This window comes from Macrotis lagotis, chromosome 6, assembly GCF_037893015.1.
Source record: "Macrotis lagotis isolate mMagLag1 chromosome 6, bilby.v1.9.chrom.fasta, whole genome shotgun sequence".
NCBI classification, from domain to species: Eukaryota; Metazoa; Chordata; class Mammalia; order Peramelemorphia; family Peramelidae; genus Macrotis; species Macrotis lagotis.
The window spans coordinates 57,213,379-57,224,057 of record NC_133663.1 but is presented as its reverse complement, the minus strand read 5'-3'; positions in this window follow the sequence as shown (position 1 = coordinate 57,224,057).

Genomic DNA, 10,679 nt, shown 5'->3' with positions numbered 1-10,679 from the left:
GATCCAAGACAATTTCAAAAGATTCATGATGAAAAATGCTTTTCACCAACAGAGAATGAACTAATGGCATCTTAATGCAAAATGAAGAATCTCTCTCTCTCTCTCTCTCTCTCTCTCTCTCTCTCTCTCTCTCTCTCTCTCCTCTTTCTTCTTTTCTTCCACAAAATGGCTAGTATGAAAATATTTTAACATGATTACACATGTACAAAATATATCAGAATGCTTGCTGTCTCAGGGAGATGAGGCAAGGATGGGATAGAATTTGAGAAGAATTGCAATTTTAAAAATTGCTTTTGCATGTAATTGATGGAAAATAAAATATATTAAAAAGATTTGAGAGTGTCTAACCAACAAAAGCAATGCAAAGTAAATAAACTTTTACATGTGGGGAAAAACTTTAAATTAGATATTTTATATAAAAGTTTGGTAAATAAAATATATATAGGAACCTGATATTAATCTCTAGTATTGTATCATATGCTTGTGTTAAATTAATTAGTTCAGCAAAATATATATCTTTTGAAGGAAATAAAGATGTGTTCCTTCTCCTTTATCTTCTTCTTTGTATGGTTTTCACAGGAAAGGGAGTGTATCCATGGGACTATGAGAACATTTGCTAATTCCTAAAAATGCCATAGAATAGGAGTAGAAAGAAGGTAGATTTGGTAAATATAGGGAAAGAGAAGTCCAGGTCAAAGATATTCATTTGGTCTCCTGGGTTTTGAAAATTATTTGTCAAATAGACACAATACTTCAAATATTCCTTCAACTATTCACAAGCTTGATAGTCTTAGCTGGTGGATCATCTTACCAATATTAGGTTACAACTATGGAAACCTGAGAGAAGTTTGAAATAATCTTAAATTTACAATTTATGGGACCATATAACTTGGTTCTGACCTACTAATAAAAACAAAATCATTTTGTTTGTCTGTGGCAAAAATAACCAAAACCAAAATTCCAATGACCATTTCTGTCGTCTATTGGATTTTGCAACCTACAGTCAGCACATTCAGCTGTAACCTTAGTCAACTTTTCAACAGCCCTTCTGTCAAGAATTAACCCTCTCAATAACTTTCAAACTAGTCCATAAATTTTTCATAAATTTTGTCAAAAAGAAAAAAAACAACCAGTGCAATAAAGCAGATGATGGAAAGACACAAATGAGTTTATTTTAATCCTAGGAACATTATTGATCTCACTAAGAACAAGATCATCAGTTCAGGCATGAAAAATCAAATTCTCATTTTGTCATAAACCAAGCAACCTAATAAAGTAACTTACCTGATATTTCTTTGGATATTTGAGAAAAGGAATACAAGGAACTTACATCAATACATTAAAGGAATAAATGGAAATGAATGAAAATTGAACTATTTTTCTATTTCCCTCAGTTGCAAAGATAGTTCCCTTTTTTGTTACTTTGGAAGCAAATTTGACCTGGTACAACAGGGCCATTTAATGTGGGTTTAAGACAGCAGTATGCTCTTTAGTGGAGTCATTCATTTAATTTCAGAGCAGATTAAATTTAGTAGGAAGGTGCTTAAAGACCCATTAAAGTGCAACCCACTGTGGAAAGTTGTGAAGATTCTGTAAACAGGAATTCCCCTGGATCTCTGACAGCACCTTGAAAAGAATAGGGTTTGGGATTTTTGTTTTTCTTCCTTTGGTAGACTTAATGGAAAAGGAGAGCATTCCTGCTATAAAGCAAGATTGCCACAATTTCAAAAGCTTAAAGAAACCTTCCTTTGACTTCTTTCCAACTCTAAACAGCTCAGAGTCTAGAAGTTCTAAGGAAAGAAGCATATTTAAACCCCAGACGTGAATGATGAAGGAAAACTGGGACAAGATAGACACATTTTCCCAGGAGTCTAAAAAGCTTAGTTCTAGACATCAAGTCCCCATTGAATGATGAACATGAACTGATCACTTTCCCTCCTATTGCATCTTTGTGTTCAAAAGTAGGGAAGCCATCTGCTGCGGTCAGGAAGCTGCTTCTGTTTGCCTCTGATATTCAGTAGCTATGGACATATATATATATATATATATATATATATATATATATATATATATATATATATATAACTTTATATCCCTCATACAACCCCCAAAGCTATATTGAATTCTCCAGGTTATTCCTCCTTTATTACACACAGAAACTGGACTTCACCCTAAAACTTCCTTGGGTTTTATTAGGTAGCTGGGGCTTTATTTTGCTTTATTTAGCATTTCTTGGTCATCTCTAGGCATGTCATGAGAGGTAGAACATCCCCTCTGCCCTTTCCAATTCATCTTTATGTATTATGTTCTCCCATTAGAATATTAACTTCCTGAGAATAGAATAGAATATCTAGTATGTTATTTGTTATTGGAAATGCTAGCACAGTGATCATCACATAGTAAACATCTCATACATGCTCTCTATCTCTGCCTCAAAATGCTTTCTTTCTCCCTATTCTCTCTCTTCCCCCTCTCTGTCTGTCTCTGTCTCTGTCTCTGTCTCTGTCTCTGTCTCTCTCTCTCTCTCTCTCTCTCTCTCTCTCTCTCTCTCTCTCTCTCTCTCTCTCTCCCTCCCTCCCTCCCTCCCATTTCTCTGTCTTTCTTTGTGTATGTGTGTGTTTCTCTCTCTGAAAAAAAACTGACTGAAGAATTTTGGTTTTGGCATCGATGAGTCTGTGTTCAAAAACTGAGTCACCCACTTTACAATCTATGCGACCTTGACAAGTGACTCAACCTCTCTGTGAAATGTTTTATCTACAAAAGGAGAGGGTGATAGTCTAGAGTCCTGCATTTGAAATCAGGAATAACTGAATCCTCATTCTCCTTTATTAGCTATAGGATATTGCAAATCAAGTCATTTGAACTCTCATTTCAATTGTAAACTTAGGGGACTGGACTCCCTGTCTTCCCCTATCCCTTCCAACTCTAAATCTCTATGTAGAGATGTCCACTAGCAGAGGATGTTAACCAACTCATGATTTTTAAGATGATTTTTTTAGCATGCTAAGTAGATAGAGCAACAGGGTGGTCCAGAAAGATTTGAGTTTAAACTCTGCCTCAGATTCTTATTACCTTTGTAACTATGGAGCACAATCATTTATCATCTCTTAGCCTCAATTTCTTTATCTATAAAATGAAGAGAAGGAACTCATGACTTCTAGGGTCCCTTCAGCTCCAAACCTCTGATTCTCTGATGTTATGAATTACAATCTACTTAAGTCAAAAATAGGTTGTGATATCACCATAGAGTTCAAAGTCAAATATGTGGTGAATAAAAAAAAATTCAAAAGACAAAATTTTGGGTAAGTTATAATTATTCATGACTGCTAAGAGAGTGACAAAAATGGATCATTTTCCTATTGTTGGTCAAAGAGACCACAAGGCTATTTCTTATGCCTTTGGACAAGATATAGATCATAAAGCAAGTACCTTGTGTTTAATATGATTGGAGGTGCACTATATTAAAATGAAGGGTTGAAAGTGTCACTTTTGGATAGGGAATGTCTTTGCACCAAATACCCATCGTTTTAGAATACCAATCTAAAGAACATATACTCCACCCAAGCCTAAGCAGAACACTGTGATTTCCAAGGTACTTTAAACAAGAAAATAATGGTCATAGTCAACATTATCCTTCAAGGAACTGAATTTAAAATCAGGAATTGGGAAAAAGAAGGGGCTAGCTTTGAATCTCCCTAAGATATTGATTATTAATTCCTCTCAAATAAAGAATTATCTTGCACTACACTAAAACCCAGTGAGATAGAAAATACTTTATTGAGCCCCTTAGAATATATATTAAGTATTCAAGCTATTTATTATTTCTAATTTCACCTGTTGAGTGATGAAACTCTCCAAATGTGTGTCTATACTTTTAAAGGAGGAATCCAAAAACATTGAATTTGCATTTGACCCACGTGGTTTTCATCTCTGAAGCTTAATTAGACTCAAGTATGGTCTAATAGGTAACACACTAGAAGGGGACTCAAGACATTGGTGGAGGGCCTACTGTGTAATGGTGGCTTAATTAGGAGAAATAAATCACTTTCCTAGTAAGCAATCAGACAGCATGAGCCTAATGGGAGGGGATGTTAAGTGGAATGAATCAGGAAGTCTCTGAAGCTACGGTTTTTCACCTACCCTACCAAAGGAAATTCTTATTCTCAATTATTTTACCAATATCATGCATAAGTCCATAATCATAGCAACAATAAGAAGAAAAATACATTTGGATGAGCAGTTGAATGAGACTGGATGCACTTCGATGTCTTTAGAAATGCCCTCTGTTTTAGAACATTCAGTTATTTTGTTAAAATAAAATACTCTTTATAATGAATATTTAAATATTCAAAGGAAGCAACAATATGTCTATAGACTATCCCCTATGTCATCAAGTAATTCATAAGAAAGCAACACAATCATATCATACTGCAGAAGGAAAAGACCTTCATGAAGAATTAAGTCCAAGTCCTTCATTTTGCAATCATAGGAGTTAAAATTAGAAGGGAACTGGATGTAATCAAACCCATCACTTTCAAAGATGAAAAAGAGATATAAGTTAAATGTATTATCCAAGATCACAGAGGTAGCCTGCAGTTGTACCCTACTTCAAATAAAAGTCAGCTGATTACAAAGTGAATGAGTATTTTACCAAAGAACCACAGGAAAAATGTTCCAAAAGTCATCCTTCAATTGATGTGTTAGTGACTGAGACTGAGAGATTTTATCTGTATGACAAAGGGGCATACCTAATTAGTGGCAATGCTAAAATCAGAATACATGTCCTGATTTTCATTCCAGTCCTTACCCCATTACTTAGCTAGAATGCAAAGAATAAACCAGCAGATGCAACAGAAATTTATTAGGTTATTTTCTACTATTTAAGCAATATTGGATAGCTGTACCTCAGGGGTGATGTGAATCACCATGGTTAGAGATCCCAAGTATCTTATGTAGTGGCAATTACAGTCAATTAACCATATTAGAAGTAGTTGAATGGGGGGCTGACATAGTCAAAATGGTGGTGTGAAGGCAGGAATTCCCAGAAATTTGTCCCGCAAAAGCTCCAGACACCGTAAAATAGTAACTCTAGCCAAAATTAAGAGGGGTAGAACCCACAGAAAGACTGAGTGGTACAATTTTCCAGTCAAAGACAACTTGGAAGATCCACAGGAAAGGACTGTTTTACTAGGACTGGGGAATGTAAAGAACCCCAGCAGAGCTGGGCCACAACCATGGCATGCCAGAGAAACCAGCTTCTACCTTCCAGGCACAAAGATCCTCGGGGCGTCTGGGTCCATGGGGGGCACCTGGGTTGGAGGCAACAGGTCAGTTTTCAGACCTCTTATTCCAGGTATAATCACCAGGGATTCCTTGAAAGGGCAGTGAGAGAACTTTGCCACACCAGAGTAAGCCAGTGCTGGCCTTGGAGCAGTGCCACCCAGCAGCTGCTTCCAGAGCTCCCAGCCCACAGAAGGGAAGGGTGTCTGGGAAGATACTACAGAGGTTTCTATTCTCTCCCAGGGGCAGGACTCTGCTGCTTGCCCACAGTCAGATACAGGCCACAGTCTGGGCTCCCATACTACTAAAGAGAAGCAGGGACCCTCCTCACAGCAGAGTGGTGGGCCTGTGGTCATCAACAGACCAGAGCACAGGCAAAAGAAGGAAGAGTCATAGCATCCCATAAGACCTTGGAGGAATTAAGGTCCCAGTGGAGTGTCTCAAAAATTCCCCCAAAGTCTTGGAAGTGTGGTAAATCAGTCTTGGACTGAAGAATTAAGGAAACAGAAAAAAAAGAGTCAGATTATAGAAAATTACTTTAATCCCATGGGGGATCAAAACACACACTCAGAAGCTGACAAAATTGAAGCTTCTTTATACAAAGCCACCAAGAGGAATAGAAAATGTGCTCAGGCAGTGGAAAAGTTCAAAAAAGACTTTGAAAAGCAAGTAAGGGAGGTAGAAGAATATTTAGGAAGAGAAATGAGTGCATTGTAGGAAAATCATGAAAACCAAGTCAGCAGGTTGGTGAAGGAAAATCAAAAACACTGAAGAAAATAACATGTTAAAAACCAGTTTAGGTAAAATAGAAAAAGCAACTCAAAAAAGACAAATAAGAGAAGAATGCCTTAAAAAGCAGAATTGGCCAGTTGGAAAAGGAGATAAAAAAAGTTCTCTGAGGAAAATAACTCCTTCAAATGTAGAATAGAACTAAAGGAAGTCAATGACTTTGTGAGAAATCAAGAAACAATAAAACAAACCCAAAAGAATGTAAAACTAGAACAAAATGTGAAATATCTCTTTGAAAAAAAAAAAACTCACCCAGAAAACAGATCCAGAAGAAATAATTTAAAAATTATTGTGCTACCTGAATTTCATGACCAGGAAAAGAGCCTAGGCTTCATTTTTCAAGAAATAATACAGCAAAATTGCCATGAGATCCTAGAAGCAGAGGGCAAAATAGAAATTAAGGGATTCCACAGATCACCTCCTGAGAGAGATCCCTCCCCCCCAAAAAAAAAAATTCCCAGGAATATTAGAGCCAAATACCAAACTCCCAAGTCAGCTGCCAGATACAAACAATTCAACTACCATGACTCTATAGTCAGAATTGCACACGATTTGGCAGAATCTATATGAATGGCTCATAGGGATTGGAATATGATATTCTGGAAGGAAAAATATCTTGTTTTACAACTGAGAATCAACTAAAGGATCAGCAAAACTGAACATCCTCTTTCCGGGGAAAAGATGAATTTTCAATGAAACAGGGGACTTTCAAATGTTCCTGTTGAAACGACCAGAGTTGAAGAGAAAGTTTGATCTCCAAGTTCAGGTCTTGTGGTAATCATAGAGGTGGTGGATAAAAAGAACTATGAGGAACTTAATGATGTTGAATTGCTTGTATTGCTGCATGGGAAGAAGATACTGATAATTTATGAACATTCTCATTTATAAGAAGTATTAGAAGGAGCATATATAGATAGGGCACACAGGAGGGAGCTGAATATAATGGTATAATGTAGTATGAAAATGAAGTCAATGGGTGAAAAAGGAAAGTACTGCAAGAAAGAGAAAGGGGAGGAAGAAACGGCTAAGATATTTCATGTAAAAGAGTCAAGGGAAAATCTTTTGCAATGGAGTGGAAGGGGGGAAGGTGAGGGAGAATGAGTGAGCCTTCATTCTCATCAGAAATGGCTCAGAGAGGAAATAATGTACACGCTAAGTAGGTTATAGAAATCCATCTCACCCTAGAGAAAAATGGGAGGAAATGGATGGGATAAGGGGAACAGGGAAGGGGAGGGGAGAATAGGTAATAGAATAGAGGGAAGATTATGGGAGAGGGTAGTTAGATACAACACACTTCTAAAGAGAGGGACAGGGTAAAAGGAGAGAGAGAGAGAGAGAGAGAGAGAGAGAGAGAGAGAGAATAGAATAAATGAGAGTGGGGAGGAAGACAGTGGAGGGAAATATAGTTAGTAATAGTAACTATGAGAAAAGATATTGAAACAATCTCTCTGATGGATTTATGATAAAGAAGGCAACTCATCCCAGAAACAGAGCCCAGAGAATCTGAACACAGACTGAAGTAATACTTTTTTTCTCTCACTTCATTTCTCTTGAGGTTTCTCTACCTTTTGGGGAGGGAGGGAATGGGGTTTATGTTTATTTTCACAACAAGATTATTGTAATAATATGAAAATAAACTATTAAACAATTTTAAACATTTTCAAAAAGGACAGTAAAATAAATAATTGAACTTGTTGGTAGCATGAGGACAAAAACATAAAGGTGATTGCTCCCACATCACTTGAAGGGGGAGGGGTATGTATGAACCAAGAACTAAGTTTAAATCAGTCTTAATATTTAATACTTGCCCTGGACAAGCAGCAACCTCCTGTCTACTTCAGTTTCCTCAACTGAAAATGAAAATAATAATAGCACCTACCTCCCAAGGTGATTATGAGAATCAAATTACATAATATTTGTTGATTTAGCACTTTACTAAGTTTCTATACTTAGCATATAGAAAGTGCTAAATAAATACTTGTTCCCTTCCCCTTTCCCATGGTTGTTCTCTGCACTTCGAATGGCCCCATCACACTCATTATGATTGATGCAGGGAGGAAGCCTTCTTCCTTATGTCAGTGTCCTTTGGGAAATGCCTTCCAATTCTCTATTTAAGTCTCAGGGCAAAGTCTTAGTCACCAGCTGCTAGTTACAGCTCTGAATAGAAACAACTACAAAACAGTTCAATTAGCATTGGTAAATAATTCCAAACCCTATATTGGCTGAGCATTTCTTCTATATACTTAATCAGCTAACTAGTGAAGTTCACTGGGCATTGCATTCCTTCCATTTCCACATGCAGAAATGAAATATTGATCCTCCCACCCCCCCACCCCCATTGATTTGGGAAGGTAGGACAGGGAAGCCTCTACTAAAGAATTTACCAAAACTTTTGTATTTCACCCTTACAACAACCTAGGGAGACAGGTACTGCTATTTTCATTCTATTTTCCAATTGAAAAAACTGAGACAGACAGTGAGTAACTTGCTTAGAGTCAGACAACTAGGGTCTAGATTTGAATTCAGATTTTTCTAGACCTCAGACTCAGGGCTCTCTATATAGCACTATATAACTATATAGTCAATGTCATTCACTTGTGTTGCTTCTTCTAAAACAATTATAGAGAGAATCAGGAGATAGTGCTGATTCTAACAAACAGTTTCCATATTGTTATCTTCTTTGTATAAAATACTAAAATGTCCTAATCAAGGACATTTATTTCACCAGTCAACTCATAGTCTCTGCTAAAATGAAGAGTGAGAGTTTTCCTTTGATTGTTCAATAATAATGACTTTGTTCTATAATACAGAATTCTCCTAATTCAATACTTATTGAAATTTCATCAAATGAGGGGGGAAAAAACCTACAGAAGACATCACTACACTTTACAGAGAAAAGATTAGCTTCTTTTGGGGGCAGCTAGGTGGTGCAGTGGATAGAGCACCTGCCCTGGAGTCAGGAGTCCCTGAGTTCCAATATGACCTCAGACACTTAATAATTACCTAGCTGCATGGCCTTGGGCAAGCCACTTAACCCCATTTGCCTTGCAAAAACAAATCCTAAAAAAAAAGATTAGCTTCTTTCTAAGGAATTTTGTTAGGTATTCTGAGTTATGCTGACCTACATCAGGAGACATTGACTTTTATTTCTGAATAGTTTCTGAGCCTGTCTTGCTGAGGGGATTCATTTATTCTTGTCCCAATTGATTCTCCATGAGGCTGAATATTTGCCCCACCAAAAGATATTAAGAAGAAACTGGTTTCAAAAATCATTTCATTTGTTTGTTTTTTTGCTAAGAAGCTAAAATTAATATACTTTGAATCCTCCTAAACAAGATCATAGCATAACTGAGCCTCAAGAGAACAGATCTACTTTAAGCAGGAATGTAATATGGGTCCAATGAATTTTTGCTTAGTTTTTATTTCAATTATCTGCTGTTAAAACTCAAAAAAAATACAAAGAAGCTCAAGAACCAAATGAAAATTCAAGCAAATTTTCATTGCTCTAAGAATTCTATATTTCCATTGTAAACTCAGTAATAACTAAAACACCAAAAAAGAAATGATAAAAAAAATCTGATCAAAGATAAATAAAATCTCTCATATTAAAAAAGACAATTTTAGAATACCTTTGCCTTTGCCACAGAATAATCTGCTGATAGATTTAAGAGAAATACCTAGGAATATCATGTCTGAAACGGAAACAAGAAAGTCTGAAATATAAATTTAAAATTGCAGTGTAAACCATACTGGACTCGGAAACAACAGAAATCTGAGTTTATATCTTATCTTTATGTTTTACTCTCTACTATAGTGAAATCACTTAATCTGTTAACCTCAGATTTATTATTAGTAAAAGATGAAGAAAAAAGGCTGTGATAGCTTCACAGAATTCTTGCAAAGATTAAATGCTATAAAGTAAAGCATATTGTAGACTTAAAAAAAGCCATAAAAATGTCTGCTATTATTAAGGCACCTATTCATCCACCAAAATATGTCGACACAGACTTTTATCTAAAGACCTTTATCAAGCCTGAAAAGAGATGACATTTGTCCTAAACAGTTTAGTTAACACAAAAATGAATGAGGATTAAATGATTTTTTAATTTCCTTTGTTGACATTATTATCCTTAAGCATCTCTGGAGAGATGCAAGTTTCTTGGGGCATAGAATGAATTAGAACATCCTCTAATTGAAGGGTTTAAAGTGGTAAAAAGGTTGATCTGGGAGTATTTTCCAACAATTTGATGAGGTGTTTGGGTGATGAGCCCTTATCTAGAATGTTTATAAAACCTTTTTTCTACAGAATATGGGCATGATTATTGACTTTTTAAGAGGACAAATGATTGAGGACAAAGTTCAGAGGTTGATATTTGGTTCATTTAGAACTTTTTGTGGTGCCTGAAGGATGATTGATGTTTCACCCAAGGTGACTGATCAGGACAGTGGGGAGAACAGAGTCATTGAAGGAGCCTGCACATCACTTCACTGTATCCTTCTCTTTTGTTGTTGATATCCTTCTTGTTTTGGGCTCTTCTCTCCTATTTAGGAGATATCAGACCATTTCACTTATTTTGTGGGAAGGTTTCCTTCCTTATATCAGAACTCAA